Genomic DNA, 16,579 nt, shown 5'->3' on the forward strand with positions numbered 1-16,579 from the left:
CATAGTCCCTTAAAAAAAAAAAAAAAAAAAAAAAAAAGAACATTCCTGCGGCTGTGGGGAAACTTGACTTGTCTGTGAGAATTTCCTGGGGATTGTTCCTATCAGGCACATTAATTTCTACTGAGAATGTTGTGTGTCTTCTGTCCTGTCGGGGGCTCCTTTTCAGGAGTTTAAATTCCCCGGCATTCAGGTGGTTTTAGAGTTCTGGCCCTCTGCAAAGCTCTGTGCCAAACGCAGGAAAAGACGGAGTCTTCAAGGTTACATGCTTCGTTTATTAGTTCTTATCTTACAATTTTCTCAGTGTCTAAAAGATGTTTGCTGCGGCTCGGACATCTGGTGACTCCTCCTGTCTCTGGGCTGTCCTTATCTTTTATACTAATTGCTACGTATTCTTTATTTACTATTTATTACCAATGTCTATCAATATTACTAAAAAGGTCATCTCTACTCTGACCCAATCCTCACTAACTACTTTGTGCCAACGTCACTGCAGAAATGGAGGGAGGGAACAAGAAGGAAGAAGAAAGAGACAACGCCCTAAATTCTCCATCTTGCCCCATTCACTTCAATGCCAAGAATCCCAAACTCACTGTTTTTTCACCCTGTGATATACTAAACTGCCATTTTTCACACTCTTGTGGCCTGCAATGCTTCCTGCAGTGCAAGAAGCCTCTCCCATGGACTGAAATCAAATCCAGTGTCTCTCTGAGCTCTGGGCTGGGGTCCCAGACCCCCCTGCCCAGGTCCCTGACCCTCCAGGGCAACCAAAGGAATGCCCTGGACTCCAACACTGTCCTTTGCAACCAGCTTCTCAACTACTTCCAAATTTTCACATTGTTTTTAAAACTATCCCTGATGCTGTAAAAACTGGTTACTTTCCCCTGCCCAAAATAGAAGGATAAGGAACAATTCACATATGTTCCTCCTTTGTGTTGGCCACTGAAATGAAATGCTGACTGGATGCAGAATTGTCTTGGGCAGAATTTTTATTTCCTCTGGCACTGGACTTCTGCAGTAAATGGAGAAGCCTTCTCCACACAGAAGATTTTATTGCCAGGGGATGTTGGTAAACCTCGCAGGGTTTTAATTTGTGAGAAACCCAGAGGCGATGGGCCTTGCTGGGGTTGGGTTCCCCACGTGTGCCCTGGGTGAGTGGCACACCCAGCAGTGCCACCTGCTCACGCCCAGCTGTTTGCACGTTCCATAAATGCAGATGCCTGGGTAACTGCCTCAAATCCCCAGCATGGTGCTAATAACAGGAAGGTCTTACACAGTTCCTTACACGTGCCCTCAGTGACACCATAAAGTCTGGGGATCAATGCTTCCACCTTCCCTAGGTTCTCCTCAAGGAGAAGGAGCTGAATGAAGATATAAGAAACTATGATTTCAGGTGAAGCCAAGCGTGTGCTTTCTGTGCTTATGGCAATTGCAACTGTCTCTGTGAAAGGCAGTTGTTCTTAAATTAATATTTATGAATAAGTCTGAATTAAGTTTTGTCTTTCTTTTTCGATGCTTTATTATTACATACAGCCAAAACACAGTATATAAAGATACATTGAGAAGAATTATCAAACCATGGATTCCTGAGAATCATTTAAAAAATCGTTAGAGAAAATGTCAAGATACAGAAGCTGATGTATGGTGGCAGCTGAAAAAATAAAGACGTTTTAGACTGTGGTTAAAAGGAAAGCCAAGAAATCAATCACAATTGTTAAAAGTTGCTGCAAGAAAGCACTGCATATGACAAAAGAAAGGGCACACTCAGAATATGTCAAAGAAAAAAAAAAAGGCGTGATCAAGACATCTTAGAGAGGATGTGATGTCCTCCAATTCTTATTCTACTGCACAGCAGAAATGAAAAGTAGAGAGCATTTAGTTCACCTCAGGCATGTAAAAAAAAAAAAAAAGAATTAAAAAGAGAAAATTTAAAAATTTAATGTGATACACATCACAATTAGAGCTGAACAAATGACAAAATAAAGTTACACATCACAGTAGTAAAATGCCTTTTGCAATGGCATGAACCCTAGAGATAAAATTGAAATGCTCTAGATATTTCACTGTTTCCTGACCAGCCAGTACTGAGGAAGAAAATCACTCCCATGAGAAAAAATAAGGAAAAAATAAATGTGAAAGAGAAAAGAGAAGAGAGAGATTAAATTTCATCTTTCTCATGGAAGGCTTTTTATGTTTAGAAGTATGCCTTGGCCACAGTTAAAATTTCCCCTCTGTAGCTGTGACTCCTTTTCTGCCAGATGGAGCACCGTACTCCCTCAGCTGGATTTCTGCAAGAAGAAATGACATCCAGTGACTTTCCATGAGTTTGATCTGTGTAAGCAGCCCACCTGTTGCTGCTTTTCAGGAGCAGTCCCTTTTATCACAGCTGAATTCCCTCATCCCAGACAAACGCTCATAAATACTTTGATGTATCCCTTGCTTTGATACATCTGTCTCCTCTCCCATGGACTCACTCCCTCCTGCAATAGTTTTGCTCCTTTTAATTCCTTCTGCTCAAGTGCAAGCCCTTGTCCACGTGCCTTTTCAGAACTTTCTGCATTAAGTATTCACGATTACACCAGCAGTTTAGAGTGACATAATTGCTGCCATGTGCTGCAAGGGTGAGAGTGGCAGAGTCATCTCCCACTCATATATAGTGATTTGCTTTATGAATGCTCAGAGGAGTTTGAAGGAATTCATGGGGGATCTCACAGAGCTAAGGTGATTAGAGGAGATGATGATGCAGACGTCAATTGGGAAGAATAAAAATGCAGCGCAAACTGTAAAGAAGTGAATAATGTGAAGGAAGCCTTGTCACAGTGAGTGACTCAGCAGAGGTGTCAGCTCCGTGCACCAAGGGGAATGGAGCAGAACCATCATGATTATTGACAATACATGCTTGTCTGTTCCAGTGAAGGATGCTCCCGTGAACAAAATGAATTCAACTCTAACATTCTCCCCACAGAAAACCATATGGCAGCAGAGCTAGAAAGCCTTGAGGAATGATTACTGGATTATTACAGGAGCTTGTAGAGACAAATACCTTCGACGTTGTCTCTAAAGTGTCTCAGAACAAGTTCTGTTTTCTTTAGTGAGAACTATGCGTGTGAAGTGTTTTAGAAAACGTTTGTATATGTTGGTAAACATGGATTTATTACTACTGAAAATATGATGCATATTTGGACAGCTGGAGGAGTGTTCTCATTTAAGCTTCTGCACTTTAATCTTACTGTCTTTATCAAGAACATTTATGTGGGAAAAATGTTACTAGAAGCTGTCTCATGAGCTACAAAACAGAGGGCATCCAGGAATTTGATCTTTAAATTGAGATTACATGTATTTCTTTCAATTTCAGGCAAACAATACTGAACTACAAAATCTCAGCCAGAAGTTTCTGCGTGTAAGTTGACCGTGACAGCTGTAAAGTTTTGACATTTACATGAGCTACTGACTAATAATAAGAAACTGTGATTTAATATAGATGCTGGAGCACACAGCTGTGTGTATGGCATTTTTACCCTAGTCCAGTACTGATATGGACATTCAAACAAATCAACAAATTAAACTCAACCCATCTTAATGCATTATATTCCTTGCCTGAAGACATTAATAAGGCAAGCAGTGAAGTTTTTTAAAAACACTAGATATGTATCTAAACAAGAAAAAAGAGCAGCCTGGCTCTGTGGTGCTCAGATGATATTCCTTAAGTTTCTTAACTTTTAAGAAACTTATACAGCAACTTAATAATATCTCAAGGCAGTAATGAATGCCTTGATTTGAGTCAAGTTGAAATCAATTATAAAGTCAATGGAATCAGTGTAACTCCAGTGGAAATTCAGTCAGGTTCAAAATTCTGGCAGGTAATTGCTCCTGTACAAAGTGCTGGATTACGTCATCCTCATACTTATTTACTTCATCAGAATCAAGCCCCACGTACTGAAAATGCACCTAAAGGGCAGGTAGTTTTGATTCAATCTAAGCTACTTGGACTGAAAGGGAGTCTTTCCAAAGCTCATGCTTCCCTTGACCTCCCATGTTTTACCACACTCTGTCACCAGAATAATCATCTCTCTCACAGTCATGTTGACTCACTCATTTACAAACAATCCATCCACCTTTCAAGGGGGTACACTCTTGTAAAAACCAGCTAGCATGGAACAAAACACATTTTCATAAGATTATTTATACTTCATAAATTTCCACCAAAGGTTTCGAGCTTCAGCCCATGTGAAAGATATCTCCATCAGGTAAGTAAGATTTCTTTCAGGTTGAAAGCATTGCAGATTTACTTTTGGAATTTTGTTCCGTTTATTTAAAGTAGCACATGCCTAAGAAATTAAACGGCACTGTGTATAGCGCATAGTTGAGAGCACTTCTTTGTGTAGCAGCGGGACACAAGACAAGATCTCCTTGTTTTAAATTAAGCACCAGCAGTATCTCTAAAAGGAAAACAAGGAAAACAAAAAAAAAAAGGGAAGATTAGAATCATAACACTACACTTGTACAATTTCTTGTTCCTTCAGAATTAGCAGAAGCCAGAGTAGAAGATAAATTATCATGTTACAATTATATCTTTGAACTGTTACAACCCACTAGGATAATGAAGCAAAGCAGCACAGTTGGGTAGGTATTCCCACACAGGCTTTGTAGATTGGAAGTGATTTTTTTGCTGTTTTTTATGACATTACCAGGGACATAATGAATTAAGTTGGAGTTTCAGTGGAGACTCTGGAGAGGGAACCTAGAAGTTCACAGGACAGTGGTAACATCTATGCCAACATGAGTTCCGTTTCAGAGGAGTTGGTCGGTTGACCAAAAAATCTCAGGCAGAGTCGCTACCTACTGATATTTTGCATTTCTTGGGGGAGTTACACCAGATGAGAGATAATCTGGTCCCTCTAGGGTTTGTGGGTTGAAGCTCTGTGCAAAAAAGAAGCTTTAAGGATGTACTGAGAGAGCCTTGGTGAGGCGGCAGAGCCTCCTGGGCTGCAGGACTTGTGGCAGGGAGCCACCACTTGTGGTGGGTTCCTTCCAGATGGAATCTACCCCGGGAGAACCAAGGCACTCCAAGAACTGAACTAAAGGCCTGTCAGGGGTTTCACTCCACAGCTGCCCCACTGGTTTTCAGCAAACCACCTGTTTGAACGCAGCCAGGCATCCCCCATCCTGTCCTCAGACCCCGTAGGGATTTTAATGTTCCATAAATAATATTTCCATAAATAATTCCATGCACAATAGGGGCATTTTGATGCAAACTAGTTTTGAGCATCTCTGCAGAACATTGATAAAAAGAAAAAAAATAAAGCAACCGAGTGGGAAACAAGAGGGAATCTGTCTAGAAATGTCACTAAGAGGTTTCACACTGTTAAATAGAACTGGAGTTACCGGTGAGATAGCACAGAAAGAGCCAGCCCTAAAATTCCCTGCATGTCACACCTCAAAGCAATGCAAACAGTAATGCTCACAGTAGCTCTGTGCTCCAGTTCTTGATTTTTATCCCATTTATCCCAATGGAGCAACTTGGGGCTGAGTTGTAGGAATCCTTATTTCCATTAGTAAGATCAAGACCTTGTTTGCAAATGAGGGAAATCTAAAATTTGGAGCTCTGCAAAGAGCAGTCAGTTGGCTTGTGCTTTCTGTCAGCTTTTATATATGCACCTAATGAACGGTGGAAAATGATTACAGTGAGGGCATGGAAGTGAGCATGGGTGCTATAGCAATAAATATGAGCTGATATAAATCAGTAGCATTTTATTGACTTCAGTTCTGCCGGTCTGATTTAAATCAAGAATGAATTTGGCCCTGGGGCCTTCCAGAGGAATCTCTGGGACTGAATCCTGCTGTCTTGGCTCGGATAATTTTTTCCTAAATTTCAGTGAGAGTCATGGTTGAACAAGGATCTCGGGATTCTGCTGTCACATAACACAATAAACAGCTCTCATCAGCAGCTCATTTAGATTTGAAATGTATCTAAATGTTTTATGGAAATTATATACTTTAAAATCATTCTCATTGTGTTTTTAATGCTGAGGCATTTCCACTCCTCATATGTTCAGAAATATAAGCCACATTCTCCAGTAGGAAAAAAAAAAAAACAAACAAAAAAAACCACACCTCAGAAGCATCTATGAAAAAATACACCAAACAAAAGAAATTGCCTTTTTTTGTAGTTGTTTTGGTGTGTTATCTAGAATGTAGAAGTTGCATATTGAATAGAAGTAAGTAAAATACCAGTGGATTCATAGGCACACTGCACTGTACATGGGGAAAGCAAGTAATATGAGGTTTCTTCATTTTCTTTTCTTGCTGCTTTTCCTTTGGTGTTTTCAATGCACACCCATCAGCTTTACAGGACTGTCAGACTCTGAACATAACCACATGTTAAGATAATTACTAATTATGGAGAAAGGAAAAAGGCATGAAAACAACGTGAATTTTTTAAGAGACCTGGTCATCTCCAGGTTTTCTACTTCCCAAGGAAAGGTAATTGCATTGCTTTTGAAATCACAAACTAAGGCCTGAGTATAATTCCATATTGCTGTATGTGCTAAAGCAGATCTACATTTTTATGATCTTCTGCCTCATTTTCAGGAGGCCACCCCTGTCTATGAGTAAGAGAAGGCTCAAAACTTGCTCTGAGCACACGTTCCCCTGGATGGCAACAGCTGCCAGGGCTCAGGAGACAGCCAGCGCAGGAGATGCCCTCACACCCGGGCCTTGTGAGCCTTAATTAGGCTCCGCTGCAGAGTACCAATCAACCTTAACGAGGTAACAAAGTGCCAGGGCAGGTGGGACATAAAAGCCTTGAGCCTCAAGGTGCTCTGGTTTGCTGTGTTGGGACTCCTTCTCTTTGTTGTAAGGAAGCATCTTTCTCTTTAGAGCAAGCCAGAAAAGGTATTGTCTCCTTTGGTATATGAAATATGTGGCTGTAAATAGGCATTTGAGGGTAGTGGGGTTGGGTTACTTTTGTCAGAGTTTGCTCAGAATAGAAATATTGTTCAGGTTAAATAGGAATGAAATTTCTCTTTGTTCTATTTTTTTTATTGGGGGGGGGGGGCGGGGGAGGGGGTGGATAGAAAGGAGAAAGACAAAACCCCTACAAGTAACTAGTTTTAATATAATCCCCAAATGAGCATTTTATCTTCTGTGGGGAGTGGAGATTGTGTTAAAAATAAACTTTCATGAATTCCATAACAAAAAAATGTTGCTCCCCTAAGAGAAAAGGAGAGACCTTCTTTTTAAGCTGTTGCCTTGATTGTTTTTGTTTCCTTGCTGTTTTGATCTGCTGAAATTGTTTGACTAGTTATTGTGGAATCACATATCAATTGAGGCAAATGCGTGTGAGAGGTCTTTTCAATGTAAAGAAAGTAGTCTCCTGTAATATTTTCCTATTTCATCTTCAAAGCATGTATAAAAATTCTCAGTTTGATCTTTGGCTGGATAAGGGGCTCTGAAGAGGTCTGAGTGTCCAGTTTCCATTGGAGCCATGCTCAATATTCTGGGAGCACGTAGCACTTCCCAGCATTACGTTACCAGCTCCTGCTGAAATCTTTGTATGTGTTTTAGCTGCTCCCATAAATGTCTGTCCCACCCAGGAGTGTGCTGCTTCCGGGTGTGTGAGCAAATTGTCTGGTTTTATATAGCCATATCTGTAGGCAGTGCTTTTTTTTCCTAGTAGATAACATTGAAGTTGGGGTTAGGATTGGTTAGCTCAAAGAAAAGGGTGAAAATATTTAAGCTTTATTTCTTAAAGACGCTGTGGAGGGGTATCTCTCAGTCAGAAATCTGGCCTTTTGTGAGTGGTTATGTGCTGTCCTCACCCAAGCTTTTCCTGGAAAATTTGTGCATCTTCTGAGATATGGTTATTCAGACTTTCAGGAGGAGAAAACTCCTGTTTAACTTACTTTAAATGTGATAGAAAACCATGGAGACTATCACACAGTTTCCCCTAGGGCTTACCATCAGCTCAGCCACCCCCGTGTCCCTCAGACCCCTTGTTTTCAGAGCAGCTCCTTTCCCTCAGCACTGATTCCTCATTTCCCTCACCTGTTGAGCTGTTGCTCATATTCCCTGGCCTGACTCAGCACTAAGCCAGGCTTACTCTGATGCTTAAAATTTCTGGGAAAGTGTGGTATTAATCCTGAAGCAGCTCACCTTAAAGCAGTGGTTGGCACATCCTGATCGTAAAAGCAGACTGTGCTGCTTGTCGCTGTGCCTTTACTGCATGGGCATCGCTGGGAGTGCAAAATGCAAACTTGCAGAGGGGTCAGGGCAGTGCAGAGCGTCGGGGCTGCCTGTGAGCACCGTGGGGAGAGGCGGCGATGCTGAGGATGGAGGCAGCACTTGGCTCTCAGGCCTTGCTCTCCCCGGCACGTTCCAAAACCCCAGTGCTTTGTGTCACATCCACTGCCCGCATCTGCCGGCTCTGGAAAGCAGGAACTTTGCCCAGGAGAGGTGGTTTGTTGCTGTGTTTGGAAAGATGAGCTGCATTATTTTTCTTTACGGGGTTGTAAAAATAAGAAGTCATTAATGGAGGATGGGAGGTAACTACTGAAGTAGGAAATAAACGTATGGAAATTGGTCTGTTTTCTTCAATACCTTTGGAATTTTTGTGTAATATCCTTGGAGTTTTAGAGTGCCCTTCATCTGCCAGATAAAGCTATCCTTGGCTATTACCATTTGCTTAGCCCTTGAGTAAAAACGTGTTGAAGAGATGAGCAAAAGTCAATGACATTTGTCAGAGCAGAATGATTAATCCTGAATTATGTGGCTTAGGCATGGATATACATGATTAATGTTTCAGCTGAGCGAGAGGAGAAAAGCTAAGCTAGTCTAAACTGCCCAGGAGAAGCAGGAGTTTCTACAGTGAGGGGATATTTTGGTCAAGTGGGGTAAAGCAGCTTTGGGAACAAACATGAGAGCAGAAGAGGGTTCTGTAAAATCAACCTGTAAAACAAAGCGCTTACACGTGGAAAGAAATACCATGTGATGGTGGTCTTCCCTGTTTCTTTCAACTTTGGAACAAATGCGTTTAGTTCCTGCACTGTCTGGGTGAAGGTGGGATGTTGTGCAAATGATCTCAGCCCAGTTTTTACAGATAAAGGTAGGTGCACATTTCCATGTATATGGGTGGCTGAGCCGTAGCAAGCTTCGGACTCTGCTGAGGCTGATACACGTGCTAAGCCTGGGAGGCCCTGAGATGTTAATTTCTGTGGCATTTCTCTTCAGTAACAGAAACCTTTGGATTACACATTGCTCCTGATTTATAGCCACACACTCCCATTATGAGGATATATAATATTCATAATTAATAGAGAGTTAGAACATTTACCTAAAACCCCAACTGTGAAGCTTCTAATGTCAGTGTGGGTAGTTAGGAAAATGCTGGGTATTTTCAGCTTTACGACACAATTGCATTTTAGTGTCTTTTGAACCACTCTTTCTGTACTCTCCATGGAAAAACACACAATGATTTGTGGACAACATATCACTCTATTGAAGAGCATTGAAATGTTTCTAGTGACAGGAAGAGTGAGGGACTGTTCTTGCTGAAAAATTTGTCCATGCTTTGAGGGCAGAACCCTCCTGACACCCTCCATCTCCCTGGGATGGAAAGGTGAGGAATGGAATGCCTTAGGACACAGCAGGCTCATGAGGAATGTGACAGTCCCATGTAAGGCAGAGGATATTCTGGATTGCAATGGGATGGGAAATATCTAGTTGGAGGTAAGCATGGAGGATACTGAGAAAATGTGGAGGTCAGCATGGGACATCAGCTCAATGTCCCTTAGCTGGGTGGATTAAATATCTAAAAGACAGGGTCCAACATTGAAGTGACAGGGAGGAAGAAGACATCCTTGCCTTGGTATGCAGAATTTAGTCCAGAGTCACAGCCATGTTCAGAGTGTGCTCCAAGCACAGGATCGTGCCAGTTCTGGTGAAGCAGCCAAGGTGATACAGGGACACCAGCTTGCCAGTGCTCTAGATTTGTATCCTCTCGATTCTTTTTTGATAGGTCAGGTCTGCTTTTTATAAGGACCATAATCTTCTGTTAAGGTGGAAACATTCATTTATTATTTTTATCCTGCAGTGGGACTGTTGCCAGATGTGTGTGGCAGTTTACATTTAGAGCTGTCAAGTTCTAATGTCACTGCCAGAGGTTTGTTAATCTACATGCACGTGAGATAACCCCACCTGAGTTCAGCAGCTGAACTGTATTATATTGGCCTCAGCATTCTGAAGAGCTCACTGATGTGTTTTGAATGATTTTGCATTTATCAATATCAGCCATGGTTTATTGTACGATCTTTCCTGTTAATGTCTGTTTTCTGGGATGTGTGAGTTCTGAAAAATGAGTTTAAAAAGCTGCATTTTTCTAGTCACCCCAGGACAATTAGCCTTTTTGACGGTTCATAAAGCTCTGAAATATCTAAAAATTGCTGTCAGTTTCAGTTCCAAGGAGCCCTAGAAGACCTCAGACAATAGCTTTTAATGAAAACACAGAAAAACTTAATAATCCCTCTGTTTTATGCTAAAATCACAAACCCATAGAATATTTTAAATATTCTTACTGTATGTTTAGCTACCAATAAGAGAAAGTAGATGAAGAAATGTCCCTGAAAGAGCAATCTGAGTATTTCTCCTATTAGCAAACCGCAGTTTGAGTGTTTACCAGGCTGCCTCCAGATGAACTGTGCCACTGCTGTTGCACAGGGGATGAAATACAGGAAAAAAACCCCAAAGAAACACAACAAGAAATCCTGTGACTTATAACATTTATATATGCAAGGTTTTCACTTTCTTTTCAGCACAGTTGGCTTGTTAGTTTGTAAATTGGTGGGAGATCGCAAATTATAGTTTGTTAGTTTTGTCTTGTTGGACTAATGCTCCTTGTATTTTTTTCTTCCATTTCAGCTGAAGCAAAAAACTCAAAGCAAGTTAAGACTTAAAAAAAATACCTGTTCAAAATTGTATTTAGTGATTAGAATTAAGAAAGATAATTATGGAAATAACAAGGAAATAGTGATATTAATGTTTGAGCCTTTGTTCAACATGCCTCAAGAGACTAAATTTTCTGCTTAAAATTGATATCAGAAGAGATACAGTAATTAAATAATAGTATTTAGAAAGTAGGCTGAAGATGTTTCATGGATTTAGTTGGTTTAAAGTTAAGGCTATTTGAATGTGGTTATTGTTAATTAAATGTAGTTTCTGCTACTGAGTAAGCTAGAAGAGCTGAATACATCCTTTTGCATCACAGCTATGTTTCTTAAACCCTCTCCCTTATCCTTCCTAAGATTTAAACAGTGGGAGTTTAATCTCCAGTGTTTCTGCTTTTACACCAGCTGAAAGGCACAGATCGGTGTTACAAAGCCCGGTGGAAAATCCCATCAGTCCTCCCTACAGACTTTGTATTCTCTGCAGAGCCTCACAGCGTGAAGAGAGGCAAGGAATAATCACACCTGGCAGCTGCTGGGAGCTGCCCCTGAGCTGGGCAGGGACAGGTTCTCGTGAGGTGATTGTTTTCACAGCAGGGCGCTGGGCTGCTCCCAGAGCTACCAGGTTAAGGGATGTCTGGGGGGGGTGTTGGCATCTGTGTTATCCTCAGTGTCCAGCTGGCCCTCCAGGAGCCACACAGCCTGGCATGTCCCTTACCTGCTGCACAGTGTGCACCTGTGTCCTGGCTTAGGGCAGATTTGGGAGAAAACCCCTGAATGGGGTCCCTCTGGGGAGCAAACCCAAACGGCCCCACCTCCCAACCGGTCCGGGAAAGAACTTCCTCGGAAAAAAGTGGAAAAAACTATTTTATTTAACAAACAAAGGGCCCACAGGCGCAAAGAACAAATCATATGAAACAATAAAACGTCTCGTTCTGGAGTGAGACGGCAAATTGAGAAAGTCCTTGCCATGGGTGTAGCTCAGCTCTCTCTCGGACTCTCCTCAGTCCCAGTCCCTCCGGCGCTGCTGGAAAATGCCGAGGTCCAGGCCCTGGTGGGCCGCAGGTGCAGCCCCCAGAGCTCCCCTGGGTTTTCAGTCCAGAGCAGGTTTAAACAGTCCCAAGAAAAAGGGAAAAAAACAGTCCAGGGAACTTCTCTGCCCTAGCTAGCCGAAACTAACTAAAAGCAAAAAGATCTCTGTCCTGCTGCTGTCCATGCCTCAGATGAACCACACTCCGGAGAAGAATGTGGAGGAGTCAGGCAGTTTTTCTCAAAACAAACTCAGCGCTTCTTCTTTCCCCACTTCACTCTGAAAACCAGTCTTAAAGGTACAGAACTCAATATACAGCACAAACAGAACAGATGACTGGGGACACAAGCATCATAAAGTCACCCTAGGACAACCTGCCAAGGCCTTGCAGCTCCCTGCAGCACAGCCCAGGGTTCTTCAGCCCATCCTTGTTCCTCACAGCAGCCCACCATCCACCCTGCATCTGCCTCTGTGCAGCAGAGAAATTCCCTGGATTGTTCTTCTCAGAGATTTTCTCACAGGTGTCAGCAATCCCAAATGCAGGATGTGACCCTTGATGTTACATCTTCCCTGTTTTCACTTCTTTGAATGTGCTGTTAAAATATTAGCCTATTCTGGGGACTTTTGAGAAATGTCTGAAGGTGATTTGGGTAATTTAATTGCCTCAGGAGTTGGTTATGGTGAGAATGGAAGCGAGTAAGATTGTTAGCACAGAGAACGACTTCAGCTGTTCCAGAGCTAAGTCAGCTCTTTCATGTAGCCAGTGGGAGGTTACATTTAAAACTCATGAAGATAACCCTGAAAAGACTAGATTAGTTCTGATGTGTTATTCCAGCCTTTACCCATTATACAAGCAGCAGATGGTTCATCATGTTATATTTTATTGACCTACAGGAAGTGAGAGAAGAGGTGTTTTTGTCACTCCTACTTGCTACAAAGCCTACAAAAGTTGCTTTTAGCTGTTAAAGTGGCTTCAAATTGGGTATCTCTCTTGTTTAATGAGAAGAGGAGAAGAGTAATAAAAAAAAAAAAGAAATCAATAAAAGTAGGGTTTGTAAATATATTATCTGAATCCCCTGGGCTTATTAGGTAGGAGAGTCTTGTAGACAGAAAGATCCATGTGGAAATCCTTGAGGTAATTTCATGCAGTGTTGTTCCATACTTGTAATTCTTTGGTTGTGCAGATGATTTCCTATCTGACCAGACTAAGTAAGTCGGGTGAGTCACCCATTAAGAGGATTAAATGCTTCTGGCTAGAAGAAAGCAGGGACCAAGCTTTCATGTGTGGCGTGGAATCGAGCTGGTGTGATAAAAGGAATGCAAAAAAAACCCGATCTAATTTTCATTTCTGACATGCTTAGATAACAGAAGAATTTGTAGCTGCTCTATTTTAAATGGGAAGCATAAATGGCTTACAAAGGACCATTCAGGGGTAAATCAAGTTCAGAATATAAACTAGATGCCTAAAAGCAGCCTTTGTAACTTTTCTGGAAGTTATTCTCCTGAAACAAATGACAGTCTTGGAGCTGTCAGTCTCTTGAATGTTTAAAAACTTATGTCAAAAATCTGTGCTGTGACAAAATTCTGACCTAAGGGCATAGAAACTCCACATTTTTAACTTGTACAGGGAAAGTACTTGTTTTGTCCAAGCCAAATTTGGACAAATGGAGACAGGGAATTGTGGCTGCAGTTCCTGGAAGTGTAGACACAACCGATCACATGTGCAAGTGGCATAGCTCAGTAAAGTCTACAGATCAGCCATAAAGCTGGAAGGAATTTGTGGACATATTCATTTCAATCAGCAGGGCACAGGTGGAATTTACATGTCAAGGATTGAAGCCACTGGGATGAACAGGCACAAAAGTGGACTCTAAAAACTGGTATCAATCCTGATTCATATCCAGCTTTGATCTGTTTGGATGCCCGGAACCTTCAGTGGGAAGTTACATATATTTAATAAAAATAATTTCTGAATTATGAGGACTCATTAGGGATGAGTCGTCTTCTACTCTGCAAATTGCTTGACAGGTTATATCCCCAAGGAAAAATTTGGAAAGTGGGGAGCTCTGAGGTATTGAATTTCCTTGGTGTGGATTTTGAGAGCCTGTCTTGCAGCCAATGGCTGTCCAACTTTACTGTTCCTCGATATGTACCTTGAATGGGTCCTCCTTCAAATCTCACCGTTTACAGGAGGACTGCTGGTGATGACTTGTGCTTCCTTCCTGTAACAAACAAACCAGGTTTTCTCATTTCACACACAGAAAAAAATGAGAGCACTCTCCAACAACCCAGAAGAGATGGCTCATTTGAAAATCCTCTTGAATTATGGTTGGCACTTAGGGCAAGACGCCTTAAAAGCAGGCAAATGTAGTTTGAGGCCAAGGCAAACGTGGGTCTATTGGAGACCTCATGCCCCAGTCTATCATCTCTGCTGTGAAGAGGCACAATGGCTTCCTGATGAAATAAACCTGCTCAGCGAGTTTCGACAGGCACTCAGTGTGTTTTGCAGCTGGGAAGTTTCTTGTCAGCTCTGTAACAGCTTTCATTGACTGAGCAGAGAAGTCCAACCCAGTCAAAGACAATGAAGCAAAAAAATAATTGACTTAGAGTAATGCCCATGTCTCGTGAAAGACTGCTGTAGTAAAGACTAGAGCAAATCTTCCTAAACATTTTTCCTACTTAAGTGCATTTTTGAGTTGCTGAAGAAATGTAAGCAAACAGCAATAAATCAGGGACTGAATGAAATGTGCATTTGAGCCAATTTTCCTGTGCATCCCAGCAGCTTTGCTAAAACAGTTTGGCATTTATGTCTTTCATCCAACAAAGCTTTGCCTTCTACACTTCCCCCTCTCCCCCCCAAAACTGAATTAAATCACTCAACTTCAAGATTTTTCTCTAGCAAATCAGGTTGGTTGATTTAAAAAACAGCTTATTATGCATCCATGAAGCTTGATGCAGGCTTGGATAAGGAACAGAATGAAGCCCTCCACTGCTGTTGTGCTACCCTTTGCCCAGAGAAACTGTGGATGTCACATCCCTGGAAGTGTCCAGAGCTAGGTTGGATGGGACTTTGAGCAACCTGATCAAGCGGGTGGCAAAAACCTGAACAAAATTACAAAATGACAAAAATTTGGTGGTCAAATTGCAGTTTCTTAGAGAAGGTACTTACTCATGTTAGGAAAGCCAGCCTGCTTGGGTTGTATTTCTCCTCATATACTGCAGCCACATCCCAGAGTCCTTGAAGTGGATCCCTGTAGAAAAATGCCTCTTGCTGCTGCTGAGGACTCCAGGACGGTGTAGATGAATGTAGACGAGAGATCTCTGAAGTTGGGTTTTAGAAGAAGGGGTTTATTGTATAAGACTTGCTCAGAGCCGCCAGGTGCAGCTGAAGCATGGCCTTGGAAGGTGGGGGTAGTGAGAGATAAGGAAATTCCAAGAGCAAGATGCAAGAGGTAAACAAGGAGAGAAGAAACAGAAGAGACAGAGGAAACAGAAGAAACAGAAGAAGGGAGGCCCACTCTCGCAGCCCCCTGATAAGGGGTCTCGAGGTGGGCTGTAACAGGCTTGTGCCAATGGGGTTACAGATACTTGATACTTCAGGCGGGTGTTACATGTGTGGGATGAATCATACATTGGGGGTTGTTTTCCTAGGCATCCAGCAGCTAGGACATCTCAAACATCAAAACTTACTTTCAATTCTATCGCAGTTACAGGTTTCACATTCTCAGAATCTAAGCAATCATATTTATAGGGCTTTCTGGCTTCATCCTTCCCAACAGATCCCCTTGCCCCTAACCCCTTGTTTCATCTGCCTTGCCTGTAGGAATGGGGTGATGCCCAGCCCATTGGGGTCCAGGCTCTAAATGTGTTGTGTGCTGTGAGTTATTCACAGCCCCACTGGGCTCAATATAGGAATGGAGAGATTCCAGCTCTGAAAGTGTCCACAAATGTGTTAGATCTGTGGCATGCTTGGACTTGAAAGGCAATAGTGGGGAGAAAAATAACTCTAATTTACTCACTGAAGGTCAGAAAAGGGGAGCAAATAGTGAAAAATAGCAGAGTGGTGGCTACAGGAGGTACTTTATCTGATACTCTTAGAGAAAATCCCTGCAGAGCTGTGGGTATGTCGAGTTCAAGCCAGTAATTTTTTGATTTTTTTAGCTGTGAGGTTAACTGCAAAGCTGTGTGAAGTCACCCTGCACTCATGAGCAGTGGCTTGAGGCCTGAGAGCTCAGGGCCTGGCTGGCTCCCTCCAAACTGTCCTGCTTCATTTTCCCTTCTCAGCAGGCAGCTCTCAGCCACCTCATTCACTGAATGACAACTTGGGACAAACCATGGTAATTTCCTGCGTGAGCTTTGCTATGAGCAACCAGTGCATGCCATGAAAAATACCAGCATTGCCCAAGTATTTCTTCTTAAGTTGTGAGCATGCAGTCATATTGAGAGCATACTTCCTGTTTGAGAGCTGCATATGCACATGAGTAGTTTGGCAAATGTGTTCTGAATAATGAACAAACAGTTGGGAGGCCCAGTGTACATTGGCCATACACACAGGGCACAGATATGGTGTGTGAGCAACGTTATTTTTTACAGATTTTTCAACTGGATCTAATAT

The 16,579-nt window shown here is 42.1% G+C and overlaps 2 long non-coding RNA genes across 6 annotated transcripts in view; one reads left to right on the forward strand and one right to left on the reverse strand.

Moving 5' to 3' along the window:
• Positions 1-1,507: 1,507 nt before the first annotated feature.
• LOC131378596 (uncharacterized) lies at positions 1,508-15,405 on the reverse strand. Its single transcript, XR_009208103.1, has 4 exons — positions 15,134-15,405; positions 14,118-14,186; positions 8,152-8,462; positions 1,508-4,436 (listed from the first exon to the last, which is right to left on the reverse strand). It is a non-coding gene; the product is annotated as an uncharacterized LOC131378596 (long non-coding RNA).
• Positions 6,831-16,579, forward strand: part of LOC120756229 (uncharacterized) — a 38,686-nt gene continuing 28,937 nt past the window's right edge. For all 5 annotated transcript variants that reach the window (XR_005702070.2, XR_005702071.2, XR_005702072.2 and 2 more), the window contains exon 1: positions 6,831-6,891. This is a non-coding gene — a long non-coding RNA (uncharacterized LOC120756229). The remainder of the gene's footprint in view (positions 6,892-16,579) is intronic.

This window comes from Hirundo rustica, chromosome 8 (assembly GCF_015227805.2).
Source record: "Hirundo rustica isolate bHirRus1 chromosome 8, bHirRus1.pri.v3, whole genome shotgun sequence".
NCBI lineage: Eukaryota > Metazoa > Chordata > Aves > Passeriformes > Hirundinidae > Hirundo > Hirundo rustica.